Genomic DNA, 12,936 nt, shown 5'->3' with positions numbered 1-12,936 from the left:
GCATAGTCTTTGTTTTTCTACCATGACTTTACCATTGTATTATCTTACTTTGCCATTAATCCCACTACATAAAGTCAGTAACCCTTTCAACTACACAGCTGGAATAAAAGTAGCAAAATCTCAAAATCTGGCCTTCTGTGACCCGAGAACTACAGAGCTCACACCCGTTCCTCCCCCACCCTATCTGTAGGGTAAGATCCATGCTTATCAGATGAGGCTCTCCTTCACTCTAACTTTAGAAAACATCCCAGAGAGTGCACTCATGACGTTTAAAAATCATTCAGATTAATTTCTACTTCCTTTTTTGAATTTTTTCTGCATGAATAACACACACTTCAGAGCTGGCTTCTACCTAGCAATTCTGGGGACTTGCTCAGCCTATGCAAGGTTTAGAGCTGAAGTGATACCCCTACCCTCAGGTAAGATGCACACTATTCCAAAGCAGATGGTGGGTTCTAGTCTGTATTCCTTGAAATTATGCATTTTACATTCTATCTTTAAAAATAAATTAATAATATTAGACATTTTGCATTGCATAGCGTTAGACATTTTGCATACCAAATTCACTGTCCACAGCAGCCACAGTCCTGAGAGCAGGGGCTGAGATTTGTAACTCTTCCAGTTAGGTATCCAAACCACCACTTTTGTTTTCCCTTGGGCCTCTTACATGGCTCTTCTACACCTGGCTGTGCAGTTGTAGATCCTTGCCAATGATTTTTGACAATGCTCTTCTGCACATACAGAAAGCTTTATTTGGGAGTCTACAGAAAGTGTGATAAAGGGCTTGAATCCCCTCTGGACAAGGATGAAGGTAACTCTGAGGCTCCTACTTCTTGTGAGGGTTATCTAAAAAATAATAGTATGTAAAAAACCTAAACATTTACATAAGCAGCACTTTCTGCCAAAACTTCAGCTTCTTCTTCCTAGACAGCAAAAGGAACAAACTCTGTGCTCTGTAGCTCTTCTGAGCCCTTTGTTTCTTCTTCTTCTAGGAAGCAGGCTCTAGCCCTCAATACTTGGGATGTCAAAATTCAGTTTTCCTTTTACCATTGAAAACAGGTGAACATGCTCTGCTTCTATGCCATCTCATCTTTATAAAGACATTGTCAGTAGGAAGTAGAAAGAAAGAATTATCAGCCACTTTCTTACATGTAGATACTTATTCTGTCTAAGTAGCTCTTTAAATAAGCAAGTTACTTTCTACTTTCTGGAATTTTCCCTTTTGCCTTTTTAACCCAGCTGTTGTTGTACCATGTGGTGCATGGACTATTGTTTCAATACCTCACATTCTTAGTGAGGAAGTATGAGATTTTTATTAATATAAGGGTGAGAAATTTTGAATATATAAGCAACACTCTGAACTACTAGTTACAAGTAATTTAATACATATTGTCTTGAAGGCACATAATTTATATGAAAATAGAGAGAAAAACATGTGCTGCAGTTTTAAGAACCTGTATTTTCTGACTGGCAGACTCCAAAGACTGTTTTATCATTGAAAAGGACATATCACAACAATAATAAAAGAGACAAAAATATAGTTAAAATGTAATTGGAGAAATTTTGTTTAACAAATACAATTGTAGGAATTTAGAGTAGAAACTAATGTCTAGTGTCACTGGGTTTACAGTAAATAAACAGCATTTTTTAGCTCAAGAAAACAAGGGCCCTTAAAGAAGAAGTTAATTTTTTACCCAAATCACATATTTTACTTATAGCATCCTTTTCAGTTTAATGACCCTTATTGGTTCTATTTCTTTTGTAAATGCAGCTGGCAGAAATAAAAGTATTCACATTTAAAGTGTGTTCCACAGTATGACATCTTCAGCATATGCTAAAGTAGAGATTTTCAAAGACTCTGAGTTAAAATTATCTTTTCTAATTGCATAGCTTCATTCAGCTGGGATTTTACTCTTTCTGATGGATTTTCCCCTTTTTCTAACCTTGCCCTCTCTGTTACATGCTCACGCACCTTTTGAAGAAGAGGATAAAGCTTGTAAGTATTTCTAAAGTTCCTTCACTTGCTGAGGGAAAGCGACACTTCTTTAAACGGTTTGTGCTGTTTTTGGTTGGGATAGAGTTAATTTCTTCATAGTATCTGGTATGGGGCTATGTTTTGGATTTGTACTGGAAACAGGGCTGATTATATATGGCTGTTTTTATTATTGATCAGCATCAAGGCCTTCTCTGCTTCTCACCCCAGCAAGCAGCTGGGGCTGCACAAGGGAACACAGCTGGGACAGCTGACCACGACTGACCAAAGGATATTCTATACTGCTTGGTGTCATGCTGAGCATTTATAACTGGGAGAGGAAGGAGGAAGGGCAGGTGTTGGGAGTGATGGTGTTTTGTCTTCACAAGTCACTGTTACGCAAAATGGAGCTCTGCTTCCCTGGATCATTGTGGAGTCTCCCTCACCGGAGATAGTCAAGTCCTGTGCCATGTGCTCTGGGATGATTGTGCTAGAGCAGGGAGGTCAGACCAGATGACCCAGTGTGGTCCATCTTGCCTATCCTGTGACTCTTGACTTCAAAGGATTGATGTCTGAGTCCACAGCTCTATATCTCTATAGCAGTACATGCACCTAAATGGCATTATTCCAGAGGAGAGTGCTTTAGAAAGTATCACTACATGAACCTCTGTGAAAAAGCTATTAGCATCCATGAATACTAGGACACTAGCTTAGGAGAGGAAAAGGATCAGAAAATAAGAAAAAAATCAGAAAATATGATCTGCAAGAAGCAGGGAGAAAGTTATGCAATAAAATCAGCAAGGTTCAATAAAATCAGCATCCACAGAGCATGAGTAACAAACTGTAAAGATGACACAAAAGAGAGATGGTGTTTGAGGGCAAATTGATAACCTAGTCTTGAGAGTGGGGAATTATCTGGCTCAAAATATGTATGGGCCACCATAAACCTCTGGAAAACACGTGAGGAAGAGATAAAGATAAAAAGAAAGATAAAAGCATAAAGATAAAAAAGAAATTAAAATACCTTTTATGGAGGAATAAAAAGCTGAAAAGAGCCAAGTTGAAAACTTATGCTTATATCAATGATTGCAGACCATAGTTAAAACATTTTCTTGTCATGGAAAGATAACAAATTAATAGAAATAGAAGGAAAGATAATTTTAAAAACGTAGCTTCTTTTTTTTCCTGAAACATTCCTCACATTTTTTTTTCAGAGGACCTACAAGTAACAGAAGATGAGTGGATATTCAGGTTGAGTTTATTCCTACAAAAGAGAAGAATTACATGCCTGGGTGACTAAATGGTGGCAACCGTAACTTCAATAAAAGCTGAGTGAAGAGCGTTTTTATTTTTCATTAGAAGTATGTCACCCCATTGGTCTTATGAAGAAACTTCATGCTTTAGAAAGAAAAGAACTTAAACAGGTAAGGAATTTGACACTTTCCAGAGGGAAGGATCTTTCACTGCTGTGCATTCTCCAGTCAGGCTGTTCCAGCAATAAAACAGATACTTCCCACCTATGACTCCTGAGTTGCCATAAGAATTACATTTAGACCTTTAGCTGGAGCTTCATCAAACAAACAAGGCTTCTTCAGTGTGATGGTTTCATGATATGGCTTATGGGAGACAGTGAAACAAACTCTGGAGATGGAAATGTCACAATGTCATCATGAAGTCCAGCTCTGGGGCCCATGTAGACTTGTTTAGCAAGGAAATAAAAGTATTGTAGGGCTGCCAAAGACATCTTCTGCTCCTGAGCCACCCTTGGAGCATTCCTTGCCCTCAGCTTACTGGTCTATACTGTTCCCAGGCATTAGATTTTGGTATATAGCTCCAGGTGACTACATTGGGGTTAGAATAATGGATAAAACAGATGCACTCACTTAAAACCAGTGTGCTTATTTTGCTTTTGGACATACCCAAAATAATCAAACAGATATGTAGAAGAGGAATATTTTCCACTACCTGTGAAGGGAAAAATCCTTCAGGAGATGGCCAATGACAAATATTTTTCCATGTCTGATATATCAGCAGGATTCTGGCACTGCCCATAGGAAAAAACCCCACATGTCTGTGCACATTCAACACACCCATAGGAAGACACTGTTTTTTTGCAGACTGCCATCACAGTTATGTTTGGCACGTATGTTTTTCATTAGAAAATAAGAAATGTTGGTGGTATACAGCACACTAAACAGTACAATTTCTACTGGGAGGAGAATGAGATGAGAATGACTACAAGATCATGCAGCTATGGGAAAAGCTGGAGATTTTGGGTAAAGCTAAACAAGTAAAAACCACTTCTGTATAATGAAAATAGCAAGAGAAGTTTACATGGCAAGATCTGCAGGTAAATCATAGTAAGTATGAAGAATTTACCAACACATCTGATCCTGTAAACAAGGAGGCAATACATAGACTCTTTCAAGAATGATGCAAAAAAATGGGGACAAAATAAAACCCAGGTTAAAGGATCCTACAGTGGCAAAACAGATGTAGACATATTAATATTTTACAGAACATGGAATGTTACTTAAATGATGCAGGTTATTTATTCACCCTCTATATGTACATTAGCACATGCCTCTCTGTGTTCTGTCTGATGTTCTAGTACAGCAGTATGATCAAGTATAGACTCAGCTGCCACGGCTGCTAATGAAAGGGAATTTCAATACATTCACTTAAAGAGGAGACTTCGGATGTTACCTGGGTGAAAAAATCTCCCGTTGTTATTCAAACTCCTGGTTGGCTGAAAATATCATTGCCTCAGCATTGCCAATGTCTACAAAATGCTGTAAAACAGCACTCCAAGCTGTAGCTGCAGATGTATGGACTGCAACTTGGCCAAAACCTCAAAGAGTTTTGGGCTTACGGACATATTTTCAAACTTTTTTGACAAAAAAGTGCAGTGGAGCAAGTCCAGTGCTAGATTTCACAGACAAAATCAAATAAACCTGTCCTGCCTCAGATGAAAAGAGGATTCAAAATGATGGAGTTAGAGCTCAGGATGAAATCCCACAGAAAATAAAAAAAGCCACAAGGACTGCTAAGTTGAGAAAACACACTCTCAATTGCAATTATCTATTTAGAACTCTTTATGTTGTTTACCATTACATGTTTTCATGATGTTTTTGTAAAGGCCTATCATATGTGTAAGGAATGCAACTACTACAATTGTTTCCCAGTGAAACACAAGGCAATGTGTTAAAGAAAGAGGAAAAATTCATCTGGATGAAAAAATTATTTTCACATTATTGTTACTAATATGAAAAAAAAACCAAAAAACCAAAACCAACAGCAAAAAAGTCCAAACAGGAAAAAACCCACCAAATTAGAATAAATTAACATCTCTGATGTCAAAGTCACAGGGGACTTGAAGAATTAGAGATTAAGGCAAAACTTGTTTAAACTGGGCTCTCAGGCACTGCATGATTGCATGAAAAGGAAGATATCTGCCTCTCTCCTAGGCTGTAAATGGCTATGATGACACATTGACTATCTGTAGATATACAGATATATCTGGTTATTACCCTGTGGACACACTCTGTTTGCGTGGTAGACACTTTCTCAAAGAAATAAGGAAAACACAATTTCCTAGTTTAATTGAGAGTTTCTCAGCCTGTCCATACCCATTGTGCAATGACATAAAGGCCCACCAAACCATGGCACCACAATGAAATGTGGACTTGGTGCCTCCTGGCGAGAGTGATGTAATTTTTCCTGCTGTAATCACAGCTTAGAGCACCTCATTACATCTGAACTGTGGATTCCATAACCGCTTTCAAACTCCCACACTCCATCCTCATCTACTTTCCATGCTGGTGAAACATACACATCAGCTTCTCCATGTTTTGGTTCCTCCTGGAGAAAAATCAATGTGTGAAGGCCAGATAGAAACCATGACTAGAAAATTGGAAGACTGAGACATGGCACTAAGTAGAAAACTTCAATTATCAGCTCTTTTTCATTCTCAGATCCAGATAAAAGGACAAAACAGAGAAAATGAAAAATTCTCTAGAGGATTGATGTGCCTTAGCATTGTCTTTCCAAAAACTGCAGACCAATTCATAGATCATGAGAAAGAAAGGAGAGAGACAAGACAAAAAGAGAGAAAAAGAAACAAGTTGGTTGAGAAATAAGAAATTAGGCATAATCACATTCTTTTTGTCACGGTCCAAACAATACTGGGCTCAGATGAAGGAGAGACTAACAACACTGAATATTGTTGCTCAGATACTGACATTTGACATCATCCCATTACAATTGCCCAGAGACTGCCAACAGCTTGTGCTGTATTTATTCAGTTGTTCATAATATTAACCCTAAATTTCTTTAAACTTCTACATCAGAAATAGGTGTGATAAAAATAATGAAATGTCATTACACAAAAAATAGTATTACACAAAAAAGTAGTACTAGGAAAAATGCATGGTGACATTCTGAAAGAAGCTGACCTTCCTTCTATCCTTTCCTATATTCTGTAAGATTGTGTCCTTCTGGATGAATGTCTAAATGATACGTAAAATAACTTAAGTGTTATGTTGAATTTTAAGAAAAGTAGGTTTTTTGTGTCTAGCTTGTGATGGATGAAGCAAAGAGAACCAAGGATTTACACACTGAGTTTGAATAGCTTTTGTGATGCTAAGTCTAAGCATTTTAAAAATGCCTTTTCTTCCTCCCTCTGTTCTCCTTCATCCTCATGACATAGGTTCCTTCTTATTTAAAAATTTCTGGGTTTTGCTTTCAAATGTGGCTTTTACACCTTTGGTACAACATTGGGAGGAAGACAAATCATTCAGGAACAAAGAACTACTCTTTTTCTGACCATAGCATGGTTCATTACATGGAAAAAAAAAACTTGGTCAATTGACTGTCATTCCTCTGTGATTTTCTGTAGATATCTCCTTTGGTCACAGTTCAGATTTTTCTTCTTGGCCAGAGGCACATAGGAAAACATACCCTGAACACTAATTCTGATGAAGAGTTCCATCCCTCAACACCAAAAGACAGGCTCCCATCCATATGGGTGGATACATCATCAAGACAGATTTCAAGTACATAATGGAGCACCGGTGTAAAGCACATGCACTTATATAAATATATTAAAACTGAATTAAAATTCAGTTTAGATCTGTCCTTTATTGTGTCCCTGAAAGCTTGTCTTCTTCAGGGTACAAATGGAAAAAGGAAACAACAAAAGATGTCTCAAAAGAACATCAATTGTAAATATTGATAATTTTACTTATTTATTTAAATGCATAGATGTTACAAAATAGATCAAAATGATGCACAGTTTCATAGCATTAGAAGTTGAAACAGGGATACAAATTTATGTCTCAGGTAGAGCATATACATATAGCATCATATGACAACATGAATGAAATGATACATTGGTAAGTTCACTGCAACACGTGTTAGACAACAAGGTTTCTTCTCCAAAAAACCAGATACAACCCCACCCACACAATTATCAAAAAGAAACCTGAACAAGAAAAATGAAAATATATGATGAGAGGGCGGGAAAGAGCATTTCACTCTACAAACACTGAACTTTTTTTTTTTTACATGGTTTCAGATTAAAAAGCATAGAAATATATTTATTTTCCAATCCCCAGAATCTTTAATCCTCAGAAAAATATGTCCTTGTTGCATATGGAAAAAAGCATGTGTAGATGGTTTGCTTCTTAAATGAACCCTGCCTTTAAGCACCATTTCAATTACATGAAACAAAGCTGTTTAACTCCTAAGAGCTATTGATTCCAACATTACCATTCACTCTTAAGGAAGAATTTCATTACTTTAAATGTCGCATCTAAGATACTTCCTGACTTACAGGATGGTCTATTGAAGCTGTAGTGAGTTAGCAGCATGATGAAAAACCAGTAATTTGAATGACAATTGCTGTTGTGAGCTAAACATATAACCTGAGAGATATTCCCTGCTGGCCAAAAGAAGCCTAAGTATAATTTATATGCACTTTCAATATGAAAGTGCATGTAAATTTTAAAAAATGTATTAAAGGATTTAAAAGAATTTACAATCTTATTACTCAATGATAACATGCCAAAATCTTCTTTCACTCTGAATTTTGTCTTTTGGCAGAAGGAGATAATGAATTGCAACCATTTCAATCTGGATTTCTCACAGATCACACTCAGGGGAACTCAACAGAATGTGGACAACAATCAAAGCTTTCTATTTGTTCCACTGACTTCTGTGAATTTAAAAATGTAATGCCTTTTAATTATTTTCTAACAAAAAATAACTCTGCCCTGAGGGTGAGTTAGGAAATGAAGGCCAAGCAGAAAGTAAGTTTTGAAATTACCAATAGTAACCAATCTCATTCATCATTTCTTGAATCAACTAGATAGGCTGTTGCCCATCTGTTGAATTAATCAGATGGGTAACTGCTATTTTTTCTTAATTTTTCCAACTATTTTCTATTGAAAGAAAGCAGTTGGAGAAGGTTATGGCTACTTCAGGCTTCTATTGATAGAGTTTCAACATTCTTCTTGCAAATTTAAACAAGAAGGTTTGTACACTTTAAGACCACCAGACCAATTATGTATGATCTGAGAACTGGAGCATACAAATTTTCAATTCTGCAGTTTTAGAAAGCACCACAAAAATTTTTTCTGCTTGTATTCCAAGATCATCTCACTCTAGAACAGGAAAGCAAGAGTTTTGTCTTAAAAACTTAGCAGTAATGGGCAGATTGCAGTAATTCAGGCCCTTAAAATTTTACTGGGGTTCATCATAGTATAGTATCTGAGTAATAAGGCTTCCCACACCCTGATTTTAAGAACTATATCTGACTTAACACTTCTAAAAATTCTTCTGGCATCGGAATAACTCTGTTTTACCTCATACTCATAAAACTCTGTACGTTAGGTAGTCATCAGATAATAAAACTCTACTTGAATTCTGTACTTACAAATCATAAAAAACTAAGAAATAGTGGAGTTCTGCACTGCACCTCTTTTCTCAAAGGAAACACACAAAATCATGTGTCTCTAAAATCAAGGCTGAAAACTTTAGATTTGCGTTTGTTCTCAAAAAATCCCAGAACCTCTTGGATTCCTATGTAATGAGTAGAGGCATTCTCAACCACAAGAGGGCATGCATGCTTGCAACCTGATCCTCAGGGAGGATGAATAAACATTTTTATCTGTCACCTATCATACACCTATCCACAGATACAGACATGGAAATAGACACAGATGTATTTCTTTCCGTGCAGCCACAGTACTTTTGCTCTGGGAGGGTTCCTCTTTCCAAGCCCCATGGTATTTCCCAATATTATGAGGGGATGGCAAATGAAGTCTAATTTTGCTGTTCACAAAGCTCTCATGGAGCCCAGTTATTCATTCCTGCAGAGGTTATATTAAAACTCCTCTAGTTTTCTCTGAGATGTGATCAAACCCACCTCAGATTCAGAGGGAAAAAAACTGACCTCAAAGAATAGATCCCAAGGATAAGTGTGCAAGGTCAAGCCCAGATTTTCTGAAGTCATTTATTTTTCAGAGAGATGATCTGGAATCACTAAAACTTGCTCAGCATCAATCTGAAGTCATGACTCTCAGAGGTCTTACTCTCCCCATAATTTGTTCCACAAGCACTTGCCTGTTGTGAGGAGGGGAGGGTACTGTTTGTTTTGGTTTTGAACTGGAATACATTTTCTTCTCTGATGCACATAAAACTCTTATTAGAGCCTGAAACAACCATAAAAAGGAACTCTGAAAGCAAATATGACCTAGCTGCAAGTTATATGTTTAGCTGAGAAAGATCTCACAAACACTGGAATGTATATGGCAATATTTCCACAAAAAATAATCTGTAACTTCAGCACCAGAACACAGAGGTTAGCACCAAAAGGTATCAATGGCTACCCATCACCTTAGATGTTTAAATGAGGCAAAAAGTCACAAGCAGATACTATTATAACAGCTGCACTCAATAATTAATTATATCAATTTTGTTATATTTTTACTCTTATGCCTCTCACAGTATTTTGACAAAAAATAATTTTTGCCTTATTTTAGCTTGTGCATACTTTTACAATTTTATATTTAGAACAGAAGTCTGAGCTAATTTCTCTATCTTTAAAGGCACACCCATCTGCTGAGAAGAAATTAGTATTCAAGGCCATGAGAATAGCAACTGGAGGTGGTTTGCCTCAGCATGGTCTTGAACTCATCAAGCTCAGCATGCATTAGAGCTGCCACAGACATCTGAAGTCTTCTGCATAATTCAGTGCTTTTTTTTGTAGCAGCACTTGGTGTCAGGTAGTCAGTCAGGAAGCACTGGCACTGGCAATCAAAGTAGAGCTTTACTGGCATTGTCATTACCTGGCCCAAGAGCAAAAAGATAATAGAAACTGGGGCATTTCAAATAGGCAATACAGAAAGGCCTTCCACTTAAAAGTGGAAATTTCATGTGGCAATCAAATATCTGATGATCTGTAAACCTCTCTGTTAAATGAAACATATTCAGCTAATGCTTGAGTGCTTGTGGCTGGTTTTATCAGGAGCTGCTCATATGAAATAGCTTATTTCCAGATCATGTTTTGCTGCTGTCAATTACAGTGTGATTACAATAGTTAATCCCTAGCACCATTATGGGATGTTGTGAAAAAACCTGCATACCTGTTTCTTAAAAGCAAAGTTTTCTATATTCACAGAAAACAAAATATTCCACAAAATCAAGGTATTTGTAGCAACTTAAAAAGTAACAGATACGATAACGTATATACCCGTGATAGTAATTTCAGCTGAATTACAGAATTATAAATTAATTTACAATGTCTAGTCCTGTTTGGAAAGTGTACCATACAACATACAAATTGCAAGTTTCAAAGTGCATAGTCATTTATTGTTAGACCTACTGTTGTAGGTTTCAGGGCTTAACCTGAACTTTTTCTTATGTTCTGCTTCCTATTTATATTTCAAAAATAAAAACACTGAAAATGGCTAGATACACTGCTTTAACTGTTGTGTCTTTACCTCTATAGAAGATTTCTTATGCAGAACAAAAATGCATTTTTCACCTGCATCTTTGTCAACAACTGTGCTGGCTGAGGGGCTAGTCACCCACCAAGTAGTTTTGTCTCACTCATTTACTTCAGTGTGTACACAGATCATGCAAAGAGGTTGTCTTTCACTCCCAAAACAGGACTGGCTTTTACTCTGCCAAAGTATTTGACTGATTGAGTACTCTTCAAGTCCAAACTCCTTTGAAAACAAAAGGAAAAATGTTTATATTGTACCTGTTAGGATAAAAGTTAGTAGAATATTGCAGAGAGTTACCCTTTTACAACATGGACACATCTAAAGGCAATATGCCTGTCTAGTTCTTGTCCTGTCAGATACAGAAGCGCCACTAACCAGAAATTGCTGAAGAGACACAGATCAGCTGCTGACATTCTCTGAGGGATCAGAGTACAGACAGATAGAGAAGGGCTGCTACATTTCATACCCTATACAGCCTGTCCCAGATATCTTCCTGGAGAAAAATAATAACTAATGTGAAGAATTCAAATTCTCATCTTTCTTTTTATATCACCAGCATGTTACTTCATATTCTGGTGACAGACTATCTCCAATACCCTAAAAAGACTGAATTAGTGACTTAAAGATACATACATATGTCTTAAAGATACATACATATGTAGCTCTAGTGAAATTATCCTCTGTTGTTCCACTTGCTCTACTCAGTATTGCTTTTCAAAGTTCATAAATTTCAGAGGTCTAAATGTAGCAGTGCAAGTAGACTAAACACTTATATTTAAAGTGGAGTGCATGCTGCCCTGTAACATAAAGCCAAAATTCAAGGCTATTTCAATGACCTAGTAACAGGGGCAGACATTTAATCTCTTCCATTTAATAATCTGTTTTTCAAGAAAAGTACCTGTATAATATTTTGGTTTTAATGTCTCTATTAGGCACTCATAAGACATTCAGATTTTGGCAGAAAGTTTTTGGCAGATTTGGTTTTTAATAATGCACAGATATTTTCAGGAAACAGTGCAATATATTTTTAATGGACACTGGCAATTGCTTTAGAAATTTGAAATTTTTGTAAAAAATCTACATAAATTTTAGAGATCCCTAAGGTCTTTTATTTAGAAATCTTCCTACCTGTTTTTAGGTCTGATCTCTCCTGATTCTCAACTGAATTTCAGTCAGAGGGATAACATATATATTGGTAAACCTATAGTGTAAAAACCACTAACCATACATGTTATGTATGGATGTATATTGCTTTGTAGCAACATATTTCTTTCTGTAAAAGAATGAATATACTCCTGCAAAGCACCATTATAGAACTGTGACTGTGTTCAGAAACACAGGAAGGTAGAGTCAAGCTGTGCTGTTATACCAGTATTTTTACAGTGATGTAGCCTTCTTTTCACATAAGACTTTAGGCACGTGAGTTAACAGCCACTGCATCTTAGTCAGTGTGGTTCCTCATTCTCTTTAATACTCCTGTCTGCACACAGACATGTGATAGCAGCAGCCATGTGCTGAACTCTTGAAACACCATAAATGAATTGATGCTGTGCATGAGGTAGGTAATATCCTGCAGTTTCTCTTGCACATATGTTTTCCTCTGCTCAGTGTCCCACTGACATTGCAGGTGAAAGCACAGGTGTGAACAGGAGGAACCATTGGGAGCGTGAGGACAATTTGTTCCTTTGCATGTCACACTCCATTTTTGAAGCACAGTATTAAACAATGACCCTTCTCTTGCTAGAGTTATTACTTTTAAAAGGAAGTAATATTCTGTCTTCTGATGTGCTTTTACTATAATCTAATCTTCAGGAAGCTACACTTGCTAAGATTAAAATGAGTTTGCTCTCCTTTAGCAAAATGTTAATCTGAAAGGGATAATGTGAGTCGTAAATCCCAAAGTGTTAAAACCAAATTATACTGTACTTTGAAAGCTAATTATACAAAAGCATACAA

The sequence above is a fragment of the Melospiza melodia genome, chromosome 1 (assembly GCF_035770615.1).
Source record: "Melospiza melodia melodia isolate bMelMel2 chromosome 1, bMelMel2.pri, whole genome shotgun sequence".
Lineage (NCBI taxonomy): Eukaryota > Metazoa > Chordata > Aves > Passeriformes > Passerellidae > Melospiza > Melospiza melodia.
Note: the sequence above shows the minus strand (reverse complement) of the source record.